We start from the raw sequence: 13,523 nt of genomic DNA, 5'->3' as shown, positions 1-13,523 counted from the left end.
AACACACTTAAAATTTAAGTTAATCTCAAATCATGTTATACAAGTCGTTTATGAATAGCAGTCACACCCTATATTATAACTTTACATGAACACATGACCTAATCTCTTCAAAAATTCCTTTGGCAGATTTTAAGATAATATAAAATTCAGAGTGCTTTTTCAATATTTTCTGCAGTTAACATCAGGAATATGAAAGTTAGAAACCCTTGTTTTGCAAACACTAACGTATATACATAATCACTTGACTAAAGTTATGCACATGCCTAAGAGTTTGCAGGACCAGGGCCAAAGCAAGTGTAATTAAGTATTATCCAGTGGTTAGGTAAATGCTGGAAGATTGCTTGTTCTGTCCAACCAGTGAACATGAAACCAATTGACTCTGACATTACTGAATCTGCATTAAAGAAGACTGCCTAATGAAATTACCCATATTTTATTGGATTGCATCTTGTTTACACAGCATCCTTTCAGAGCATATCTCCTCTCATTAAAATGAGATCAAAGGATCTTACTTGCCTAAAGGAGAGTGACTCTTAAGTATTCCCTGGGCTATGGACTATTGTTACCCTGGAACTCTGGGTAAAGACCTAAAAGCACTTAGCCACAGTAATGCTAAAAAGGATTAAATGCATCTTTGGTGCTTTTTAGAAATTGACTTTTGCTGACGTTTTTGGATTGTCTCAAGATTTCCCTGTCTGCAAGCTAAGGCTCTGATCCCATTATTTTGAGAGCTGCAAACTCCTGCATTTCCTCCTGTATCCATTTAGCCATTGCAGCTACTTCAATTGGTTCTCTAAGCCACAATTCAGCAAAAGGTACTTTAAAATCCTTCTATTATATATTCTGACTAACCATGTAATGCATCAGCTGATAATGAACAAGTCTGTTGTAGTCCAGTTCTAGAAGTCAATAGCTGCTGTTCCTGGAAGGATAGAAAAAGAATAGACTTCTATCATCTGCATACCAGAATGAAAAATGCTGTATAGTATTGACTGTAGCATGCAACACCTTGTGGCACCAGTAGAAGAATATAGTAGGCAGCTTGTTACTGTTATCTCTGTGATTTTGGTGCTTGAAATTAAACTGTTTGTATGAAATCCATTCTCAGGAGTGGATGCAGCAAGAACTGCCAACGTGTGAATAAATTAAAAATACATCAAATGAAGCTGTAACCCAAATTTCAATGGGATTACTCGTGTAAATATAAACAGGATTGTTTATATACATTAGTATTTTCAGGATTGGGGCCTATTTTCATGAAATCTAAAAAGAACTAATGACAAAACAGTTTTGTGGTGGTGCAATGTTTTGTTGTTTTGCTTTACGTTTAATATTTTCCTATAGTGCAAGAGAATCAGAAAGTGGATCTGATTTGATTGTTTTCATTGTCCACGCTGAGTGAAGTTAGAAAATCAAATTTGATATTTTCAAAATTCCTTCCTTTTTAATAATATTACAGAAGTGAGGAAATGTTAGTTGTGGGAAAAATAATCTTACAGTGCGTCTTTAAAATTTGAGTGAAATACAGGAAAAGGAAGGAATACATAGTAAAGAGTCAAATTTTAAGGATGGGTCTGTTTGTCTTTTTGTTCGATGACCATGTGCAGGGCCGGTGCAACCATTTAGGCGACCTAGGCAGTCGCCTAGGGTGCTGGGATTTGGGAGGCGCCATTTTCTTCAGCAACGACTGTGGCGGCGGGATCTTCAGCCGTCCTGGTCGCCACCAGCATTTAGACGGAGGGAGCTGGGGCAGGGGAGCGCGGGGAGGGCCACCTGCAGCAAGTAAGGGGGCGGGGCGGCACGCAGGGGAACTCTCCGCCCCAGCTCGCCCCTGCCCCGAACACACTGTGGCTGTTTCACTTCTCCCGCCTCCTAGGCTTGCGGCGCCTAAGCTGATTGGAGCCACAGGCCTGGGAGGGGGGAGAAGTGAAGCAGTGACGGCATGCTCAGGATGCTCATGCGCAAAGCAGGGGTGAGCTGGGGCGGGAGGGGTGCCTCAGGGCAGAGGGTGGGGAGCTGCCGCGGGGGTGTGTGTGCCTCAGGGTGGGGAGGGTGGGGCGCAAGGTGGAAGTTTTGCCTAGGGCGTGAAACACCCTTGCAACAGCCCTGACCATGTGTAGAGGTTAAAAATAATACTGAACTACTTCCTATGTACAAGCGCCCATGTTCAGCATAACCCATCATAACCATCAGTTAGTTTTGAAGGAGTGGTATAACTAGTGTGCATTGCCTTGTCAGCAAAGTCAGACTAGCTTCCAGAGAGTTGTTGTAACTTGACTCTGAGATTACCTGTGCTTAAAGGAACAGTTCCTTACCTCATGGAAGCTTACATGGTGGTTTTGTTTTGTTTTTTGAGTTTTTCTTTTTTTTTTTTTTTTGTTAGGCCTTCAGTGTAAAGGTATAATTAGAAAGGTTGCTATGGTATGAGCAGCTGCATGATTCATTCTTGACTTTAGCCACTAGCAAGATTCTTAATTAAGTTAGTGTGTGTACAGAACGTAGAGTAAAAGGAAATTGTCATAGTTCCAAGCATTGGAGATGATTTTTTTTTGCCATGTGCCTAGAGAATCCTGAGCTGCCCTGTAAAATCACATCATATAATTGAGAAGAAGAAAACATGTTTTTGGCATTAGTACATGCATTTCTAGTATCAATACAGCACTTTGCAACTTTTTTAAACATTTCAGTAAACTGTTCAATAATGCATAATTCAGTAAGACATAGTGAAAAGAGCTTGCATTTCATCTGACATTCATTAATAATATCAGAGGGGAAAACCATGTAGGGGGAAATTTTCAAAGGCACAAATAGGAAGCAGGTATCAAAACACCAACTGAATTTTAATGGAGAATGGATATCCAATTCCCATTTGTGCCTTTGCAGATCTTTTCTGAGCTTCAAAATTTTCCTGATTGATTTTCTGAACAGTTTTTTAGTCATTTTTTTTCCTCAAAAGAATCAAATCAAACTTCTAAGAAGTATAATAGCTTGAAGAATATTCTTAAGTGTGGCTGTAAAAGTGACTAAAGAAGTCATGGATTTGATTCTGAGGCCTTTATTGGCTAAATTCGTAGCTTCCCACACAGTAGCTAACAAGAGAGGAAGATAACCCGGTATGTGAAGAGAGAACAAAGTGTCTTTCTTACTACTGTATTTTGTCTCCCTTCTGTCCTGTGCATCTGTGATGATAAAACTCTGAAATAATCAACATATTATTAGATAATAGCTAATATTATATTATAGTCACAGGTGATCTAAGGTGAGCCACTGATTATTAGAAATATAGAAAAGACTGACCAAATATTAGAATAATTTAGATACTGTTTAAATGAGAGTTTCATAATTATCAGGAATAGATGATTACTGCACAGCAAGACAAGTAAAAGGCAGTCAGCACAGAAAGTTCAGACACTGAAGTACTACAAGTAAAATAACTGGAGCGAAGCACCAGTGCCGGCAAAACTGTCGCTTAGTGGGGTGCTTTTTCACACCCCTCAGCAACATAAGTTTTGACAACATAAGTGGTAGTGTAGACATGGCCTTAGTCTTGGTGTCAGTGGTTGCTAGAATCGCCACAGGACATTCTCAGATCATCACAGAGTTTCTCTGATGTATGTTTTCTCAGGCTTGATCTTCATTTGAAAGCTATATTGGCAAAGCTATGGTGGTCTGGAGTAGGGAAAAAATCACACCCCTGACTGACATAAATATGCCACTATAACTTCCAGTGTAGACATGGTAATGTTGGTGGAAGAATGCCTTGTCGATGTAGCTTAAGTCATGCAGGGAGGTGGTGTTGCTATACTGACAGTAAAACGTCTTCCATTGGTGTAGGCTGCAGGGCCAGGCTGGCATAGTTTTTCTGGTATAGTCTTCATAGTGTAGCCATACTTTTAGTGAAATCATCTCAAGAATGCGAAGAGGGCAAGGTGGGCAGTAGCAATTATTCATTCTCTTTTTTTAGTCAAGAGGCTTTGCCTTTTACAAGGATCATGGTCTGTATGTTCTCAAAATGTCACTCAACTGCACACTACACAGGATCAGTGAGATTTAAATTGAAATAAGGTAGTTTTTGAAATACGTGGCTGAGGCTTTTGAAAATTCACTGTCCTTGACTCCATCAGATGAGAGGTCCCTTCACCGCAAGCCATTGATGCCAGTGCTTGCCGTTACTGTAACAGTAAAAAAGACTGTGAATAGTCCAGATCTTGCAGTTTCATGTCTGCGACTACACTAGTGTTCTTTCTCTGAATTTTTCAATCCATTTAAAACTCTACGACTTTACAATTACATTCAGTTTTGGAAACCTGATGTAGCCCTCAGGCCAAAAAGTTTGCCTGCCCGTGCCCTGGGCCCTGCTATAAAGCAAACACCTGCTTACAAGATCACTATCCAGTACATGGAGTTGGCAAGAACATGGCTGGTGTTGATAAAACACAGGCACTCCTAAGATGGGCTAGGCAGTAGGCATTCACATAAACACGTTCTGGAAGAGTAGTACTCGATCAGCCCGATACAAAGTTATGGTATAAACACACTGCCCGAAGATGGTTCAAGGACACACTGACCCCTCCTAAAGATAAGGACAGGATAATGGATGGAGATGTTTTGTTTGAACCAACAGGTGATCACTAACCACATCAGAAGGGTACTAATTAACTTGTTTGTATCAATGTATAGAAGGAGTCAAAGGAGGAATGTCTTTGTGTGACCGAAGAGCAGTGGAAGATCCTGCCACTGAATGAATTGGTCCACTGTCACTAGCATACATGTATTAGTCTCCCTGTAGAGTCTATGGGGTATTCGTACCATGCTTTGTCAGCAATAAGCCTGGCCGAGGGCCTTCACCACTGAACCAAGTCTGTAATCTTTCTGGACAATCTGATCGAGGACTGCTTGGCCAGCAACTTGGCCAGAGCCAGGACAGCACATAGACAGAACACACAGGCAGCCAACTACTGACAACACTAACCTTTCCTTCTCAGCTATTATTGATTACACTGTAAAATCCTATCTAGTGTGTGATCACCAATCCCTATCAGCCCTGGAGTGTCACACCTGAGTATCAAGACCTGTTAAAAATCTTTAAGAGTTACTTGCACAGAAGCTAAACTATGTTTTTACACTGCTGGCACTGTTAACAGTCTGCAGCTACAGCAGTATAGCAACACAGACCTTTTCAATTTATAAACTAATTAGGCATTGTTTTGATTATGAAAGCACAGAAAAACATTTAAAAGCCACAAAACTTGAGTCTCACTGCTATGGTTAGTAGGCCCTAAATTATATATCATATACACACATTACAAATACACGCACACAAATCTGTGTCTTTTTAACAAATGAGGGTGTTTCCAAACAAATGCTTCTATTCAAAATGAAAATAAATGAAGATGCAAACACCACAAACAAACAAATACACATCAATTCAGTTAAGCACAACTCTACAACAACAATTCAGTGTGTATACCCAAATAAGGAAAAATATTCTGGTAAGAAGAGAGATCCAATCACAAGCAAAAATACACTGTTTTGAAATAATGAAAAATATTTTGCAAGTGAATTCTAAAAAACAAGCAAACTTTTAAATGTTTTAATATATAACATTTTTCTGGATGGACACTTAAAATGTAAAGTTACAGCTCAAATTTAATTTGAAATATAAAATTAAAACCATCTGAACACTGGGGTTTGTGGTGGAAACTGACAGCTCTCCATAAAGCTGCATTCCCATGCTCTCCTATTATGCTGAAGTGTTATGCTTAATTTTAAAACACATGCCTGAGCAAAAGATATTCCAAAAAGGAACCAGATCCTTTCTTATTTAACTCTATGACACAAAAACATAAGAATGGCCATACTGGGTTAGACCAATGGTCCATCTACCCCAGGATCCTGTCTTCTAACAGTAGCCAATGCCAGATGCTTCACAGGGAATGAAAAGAACAAGACAATTTATCGAGTGATTCATCCCCTGTTGTCCAGTCCCAGGTTCTGGCATTCACAGGTTAGGGGCACCCAGAGCATAAGGCTGGCAGCATAAGGCTGTCTGTGGCAGATGTTGGGCCGCGGCTTCTCTCCGGCTTTGAAGCCGGAGAGAAGCCGTGGCCCCACACCTGCCACGGACAGAGAACTCTGGGGCTGCAGACTTCATTCTATGTTAAAGTAAAAGTAAGAAGAGTAAATATATTTGGACCAGCAGTTCAACAATGTTTAACTTTTTCAAAATAAGATGAAAACTGTTTATGATATTTATTTTGTAAAAACTCCTTAATTTTTCTTACAGGTAGATAAAAAAGATCAAATTCACATGGTAAGGTGAAAGAGCAATTGCCGAATAATTTAATTATACTTTTTACATGTAAAATTACCCTTTTTATCTTATGGATTCATATATTATGTATATTAAATATGTTTTTCATATTATTTAATGTACAAATACAAAATAAGCCTTGAAAAATTGTTGGCACCTGCCATACTCTTCTGAAAACATGAATGTGCTACTGGCCACAAAAAGGTTGGGGACCACTGTTGTAGAGGGTCTTCAGACCAACATGGCTCTCAGAAGGATCATATGGGTGAGTTTAAAAGAGACATCATCAATTTCAATTATCATAATTAATTATGCAGAAATTTCAGAAGGGATAGTAACATGGGCGGCAGGTGGAGCCCTCCCTTTGGGGAGGCTAGTCCCCAGCGCTGCCTCTTCTGCCCTTGCCCCTCCTCTGGGCCAGAGCCCTGAGCCCACGGGCCTGCCTGGAGGAGCCTCTGGCCACCCCTCCCCTCCTGTCCCCAGACCCCAAGCCACCCAGGAAAAGCTGCAGCATGACGGCATCTCTTCCCGGAGGAGAACCTGAGCTTTTGCTATGCCCCATGCAGATTCTGGGGTGGCTGAGGAGGCAGAATGTGTTTTTCAGCTTCCTCAGTTCATCAGTAATCTCTCTGTTATTCAGCTTCCTGAGTTCATCAGTAATCTCTCTGGAGTCCAGGGAGATTACTGATGAACCCAGGAAGCTGACTAGCACACTCCACCTCCTCAGCCACCCCAGAACCTGCATGGGGCATAATACAGCAAAAGCTTCCCCCGCCAAACCTGCAACTAGGCATCCGGCAGCAAGTGCCAGGGGAGGCAGAGGTGCCCCTGGCCTATTATATCCGCCACCCATGGATATTAATCCTAGTGCATCAGGGTTTAAGCGTAACAATCAGAGAGAAGGGTGAGGCCTACGTGGTGGGCAGATTATGCCACATCTGCCTACTGCAGGGCTCTTCTGAAGCATCTGGTGCTGTTCACTGCCAGAGACAGGATACTGGACTAGATGGATCTTGGGTCTGAGCTGGTCAGGCAATTCCTATGTTTCTGATTCAAAAATTGCACCATTCTCTGAATGTGTGTACCTGCCATTGTTACCTAAGGTCAGCGTAAGTGAATGTGACTACAAGGGGGAAAGTTTTCTCTGTTTGCTTACGTTGTGCATTTGACAGCAGTTTAGTCAGTTCTATTATTCCTATGGATAGTTAGTCAGCTTTCCCATTTGTTTGTGTGGATCTTTCACACAGCAATAGAAAAGAGAAAAATAGTTAAAAAGCAAACAAACAAGTGCCCCCCCCCCAAACAAACAAACAAACAAAAACAACACCCTGGTTATAAAACCACAGGAATTGGCAGGAGCCCTAGTACTTGAAACTGCTTTCAAACTTCTATTTTGTGGCTTTAAGTGCTTTTTTGTCCACTAGTATTTCTTTACAAAGACATAAGAGTCCAAGAAAGGAGGTGGTTGTTTTAGATTGCAGGGAGGTCGGCTTGTATGTGCAGAGACAGACACAGGAGATAGTGTCCACTGTGCTTTGAAGAGCTTTCGCACTTTCTCATGTATTAAAGCTGGGCTGTTAATATTGAGCCATAATCTTTGTATCTTTGGGTGTGCAGTGGCCTAGTTAACAGGGTACAGAAGTAGGCGTTAGAAGGCCTGAATTCTAGTCCCAGCCATGCCACTTATTCAGACTCTGTGGGCAAATCACTTGTTTTCTCCATGACATAATTTCCTCATCTGAAAAAGAGAGAAAAATGATACTCATGCTTTGTAGAACATGAGAGTGAGAGTGTGGGTGAAAGTTCTATATTATTAATGGTAATTAATGATGTGTGTACCTCTCCCGGCTGGATGGGGACGGTTCTTGTTTTCTAAATTACTTTCCTATTCCCAGTCTGTGGGTAATTGTTGGATATTGAAGCTGCACAGCTTGGTGATATGGAAAGATATCTGGTTTGGTTCATTCCCTCCTCTAGCCTCTGATAAAGGTTGTTCACAGTTACTTCATTTTTCAAGATGCCTGAGGAGATGGCAGCATTTAGTCTTTTTTAAAAATAGGAGTTGTGTGGTAAGCTAATGGGGCATGGGTGTAGGTGTGTGAGGAGGGGCATTGGAAAAGAATTGCTTGTGGGAAGTTACAATGCTAGGTATCCTATAAAAAGTGCTTGTCACACCCCTAGTGTGTCCTGACCAAGGATGTCAAAATTCCTGGCAAACATTAGCCCAACCACACCTTAATGAAGTAGACATATTACCTAGGGTGACCAAATGTCCTGATTTTATAGGGGTAGTCCCGATATTTGGGGATTTTTCTTATATAGGTGCCTATTACCCCCCAACACTCGGTCCCTGTTTTTCATACTTGCTCTCTGGTCACCCTAATATTACCCCCCATGTTACAAATGGCATGGAGATGCTAAATATCCACGAGCAAGTCTGTGACAGAGATGGAAACCCAGACTTCCAGTGCTGTGCTTTTCTGGATGCTATTTCCTCTCCTTCGGCTTGTGTAAACTATCGTTATAATAAAGCACAGATTGAATGCTAGGGGTAAAATCCTGGTCCCATTGAAGCCAATGGCAAAACTTGTATTCTCTTCAGTGAAGCAGGTGACTTCACCGACCTAAACCATGCAACATCCCCTAGAAATGCAATGTGTGAGGTGGCTAGCTGCTATTATGAAACACAATTTATAAAGAACAGTCAGGAAAATGTACCCACTCATGTTGTATGGGTCTCTGACATGAGGTGTGCCACCAACCATAGGTAGTCAGAAAGTTGATTTCATGTCCAGCTCTTGAAAGCCATTTTGTAATAATCTTCATCACTGTTTGACTGCTCTTGGAGTAATAAACTTTCCAGTTCATCCAGGAGTTTTCAAGGAGTTGCATTGTTTGAATATTGAGGCTGGCTCAGGTAAGATACCAAAATGAGTTGTGAGTTTCATTGTTTACACTGACTGGATTTATTTGTGAAATACTTTGTCATGGCTTCAAACTTACTGAATTGGGCCCTAATCCTGCAAAGGCTTATACGCTTACTTAACTTTAAGGGCATGAGAAATCCCATTGCAGTAACTATATCTTCCATTAAGTCATTGTGACTACTCTAGAGTAGCCATTCATACAGCCCCAGAATATCAGCGGTCCTTCCCTGCGTGATGTCATATGGGGGACTCTGTTTTGAGGAGTATACCACCCTGCCCCTGCCAGCATGATCTCACACGTGCATGCAAGATCATGCCAGCAGGGGTGCCCCAGTGCGCTCTTCAGAATGCCTCCCCTCTCAGACACCAGACAAATCCATGCCTGGTTTTGTCTCTGTACTGGCCAGAGGGAAAAACCTTAGAAAAGCAGACTGTCTGGCTTAAAAATGGAAGAATGGCCTGTCTAGACTACTCATGGGTAAAGTTAAGTAGGTGTGTAAGTCTCTGCAGGTCTGAGCCTGTCTTCTGAGAAGAAATTTCTGTGCTAAATGGTGGAAAGCCACAGTTATTTTAATTGTGATTAAACTCTTGAATGCAGAATTTCCCTGAGCAGTCAGAGCTGTTTAATCTCCACATCTGTTTTTTAAACAGGCTTAACTAATAGCCACTGGTCTCACCATATCTTGTGATTTGTTAGTTATTTTTAGAGCACCCAAAAATTAAGCAGCCTCAGAGAAATGAATGAAGACACAGTCCCTGCTCAGAGGAAAGTACAGCCTAGATTAGACATGATGCAACAGGGGGGGTATAAACAGACACCAGGCAAGGATGTGGGAGGGGAGGGGCAGAAGAGAGGAAATCAAAGGGAAACAGTGAGATCAGGTGGTTTCCCAGCTCAGTGAGGCATGTGCACATCTTGATGTTTCTGTTCTCTTTTTTTCCCTTTCTTCTTTTAGGTAAGACGGCAGAGATGAGGTGGCAGGGGAGGGGAGATTTGAATGAAATGAAGGAGGTGGTTTGATGAGCAGAGTTTGGGAAGGTGCTCCAGGCCGAAAATGGAAGTAGTGAGTTGTTTGCAAATCACAAGTCATGTGCATTGCCCAAGTTTACATGGGAATATTGCACAGAGCTTGTCTGCATTATGTAGTCTCATGGTCACTAAAATCACTGAATTCACCTGACAAAAATTTGAAGAGATTGCTTTTGGCAAAATACTCAGATTCCCCTGTGTGAGTTTTTGTACCATTTTTGCTAAAGTAAAGGGTAAATTAATAGCTATAGCAGCACCACCTTGTGGAGAGTTTAAATAACATTTAATGCAAGAGATTTTATTTAGAGCAGGTGTTTTAGGATGTTGTTTATTGCTGAAAATGTTTAATTTACATGGGGTTTTTTTGTGTGCAATAGATGCAAATTGTTCTCAGTACCAAGTTCTTTACGCTTTTATACTGTACTGTATATCTGTCTCTGCACACAATCAAAGGACACCATTCTGATAAGATCAATTTTTATATATTTCATGGAACAGTTAATATCATATGACTTTTTACTTTTAGATTTTCAGGTATGTCATGTTACATAATGTTTACATGCTTATACATATAAACAGAATATTTGTATATGTTGTACAAAGAAAAAGAGACAAAGAATGACAAGAAAACTGAGAGGAAATGTATTGTAAAATGCAGTCATTAGGATACTCTATTCCTTGTTTTTCATTGTGTCTGGGTATCTGAGGCAGGAATCAGTCACCAGTTCTATAGCAGAGCCCTACCACTGACTTGTTGACATGATGTTGTTTTTCCTCTCATTCAAATTAAAATGCAGTTTTCAAAAGGGTTGGATGAAACTAACCCTTTAGTGCCCGGAGCTGCACATTCCCGAGGCAGACTGCTAAAGGATTGGTGCTCACAATCAGGGCTTCAGATCCACTGCTTTTAAGGGGTGAGTGTTTTTTCTCATCGCTATATTTCACCAAAATTATAAATAAATTGGTCTAGTTAAATTGTTTTGTCAGAAAAGTCCGAAGGGGAATTTCAAGAATTTATAGTAAGAATTAATTTACAGTGGAAATTAATTCCCTGTTACAGTTTCATTTGAATGGATTACCAGCTTCTGTTTCCTGCATACCTATTATGGTAGCACTCGGTTAGTTGCCAGGGCTCTGTTGTTCCAGAAATCGATATTCCATAGTAATAGTTTAACTTTTTACTAGCAAAGTGGTAGAGATTCTGCTTACAGGTTAAGTTGGTGTGTGCAGTATATGGCTAGGGTGACCACCTGTCCCGAGTTGGGTGGGACAGTCCTGAAATGCAGAGTTCAAATCCTGGTCCCAGGCTGAATGACTCTGGGACAGCATTTGTCCCAGAATCCCTCTGGCACTGCTCTGCACGTGCCCAAGGCTCAGAGGTGGCACCAGCCTCTTCCGGGAGGGGGAGGACCTTAGGTGGGTCTTAACCCTTCACTTGCCATGAGGCCTCACCCCCTGCTCCTCTTCTCCCCCACCAAGGCCCTTTCCCCTTGCCAGGCCAGAAGCTGGAGTCAGGCAGTAATAAGAGCTGCTCTGGTAGCCCAGGCTGCTGTGGGGCGCCTGGGACTCTCCACCTGTCCTGGGTGGCATGCCTGAGGTTGGGGGGCAGGGACACTGGCTGGGGGAGGGGGAAGAGGAGGAGCAGAGGGCGAGGCCTCAGGGGAAGAGGAGGAGGAGGAGAAGCAGGAGGCGCAGCAACAGCAGAGGTGCAGGGCTCCTGCATATGCCCCACTTTTGCCTTTTGAAAAGATGGTTGCCCTATATGTGGAATGCGCACAGGGAAGGGACAGCTATCCACAAAAGACCTTGTAGTAATCACTAGGCCAGTGGTCCCCAACCTTTTTTGTCTGGCAGGCGCCAGACGATAAGCCATGGAGAACCGTGGCGGCGGACGAGCATCTGCCAAAATTCCACCGACAAGCAGCAACATCAATAGATGTTGCCACCAAAATGCCGCCGACAAGTGGCAACGTCAATAGGCGTCACCGCCAAAATGCTACTGACAAGTAGCGTCATCCAGAGGCGTCGCCACGAAAAATTAGCATTTTGGCGGCTATGTCTCTGGATGGCACAGCTTGTCAGCGGCATTTCAGCAGATGCTCATCTGCCGGACGCTACACAGGTGCACTTAGATGCCCCGGCAGGCATCATGGCACCTGCGGGCACTGCGTTGGGGACCCCTGCACTAGGCCAAATGTATCTCTGTGTGAAACTGAGTCCTGACACGAGGGTACAACTCCAGTGAGCATAGTGCAGTTTTATTCCCCACCACCCTGAAACTCCAGGGAAGCAGGGCTACATTCTCACATTTAAAGTCTTCGGGTGGGACTTCCATAAGTGCTCAGAGTTGCATCATATTTGCTCCTAGTGGGAGCAAAGTTAGGAGCATTGGCTGAGTGTATTTGAAAAATCACATACTATTGTATCTTGCAACCAAAAATGACTCAGAAGTGAGCTGTTTCTAGTTCTCGGCTTCAAATCCTACACTCTCTCCACTAGGAGACTTTCTTTACTTACAGTAGAAGTTTTTTTTAAAAAAAATACATTAATTGACAAGTCAGACATGCAAAGAATTTGAAACATGCTGAGCAGCCTGTGTTTCATACACATCAGATGAACATAATGGTCATTTATACTATCCTCACTTTATTGACTCTGATTTTATTTCCACTATGTACAGCACCTACAGGAGATACTATTATTCAATTAACATCACTGCTTGCCCTGGGAGAAAATGGTGTTGGTGTGACCCCTTCATCCCCTCCATAAAGTTGCCATGCTCCACTTTTCTCCTTACTCTTTTTTGAGCCTGCAGCTGTGAGAAGTGTGTGTGTGTATCATAAACTACACTCCTTTCCAGAAGTTTTGTATAGATTGAAATAGTTTAATAATGAATTCTTCTGTTTCATTGTGGGGGACAAATAGCTCAGTGGTTTGAGCATTGGCTTGCTAAACCGAGCATTATGAGTTCAAGCCTTGAGGGGGCCATTTAGGGAACTGGGGTAAAAATCTGTCTGGGGATTAGTCCTGGTTTGAGCAGGGGGTTGGACTAGATGACTTGAGGTCCCTTCCAACCCTGATATTAAATGATAATTTATAACTAAATGCAAAGTGATTCATTGTAGAGATAATACTAGTCTAACCTGGGTCCTGTTAAGATATCAAAGATTGTTCTAATGGTAACAAAGCATTCTTTTTCTCAGTGGCCTTCAGTACTTTACAGAGCCAGTCACAGAGCAGTGGATGCCACATT

The sequence above is a fragment of the Chelonoidis abingdonii genome, chromosome 8 (assembly GCF_003597395.2).
Source record: "Chelonoidis abingdonii isolate Lonesome George chromosome 8, CheloAbing_2.0, whole genome shotgun sequence".
NCBI classification, from domain to species: Eukaryota; Metazoa; Chordata; order Testudines; family Testudinidae; genus Chelonoidis; species Chelonoidis abingdonii.
The sequence above is the reverse complement of the archived record's forward strand: the minus strand, read 5'-3'. Positions refer to the sequence as shown.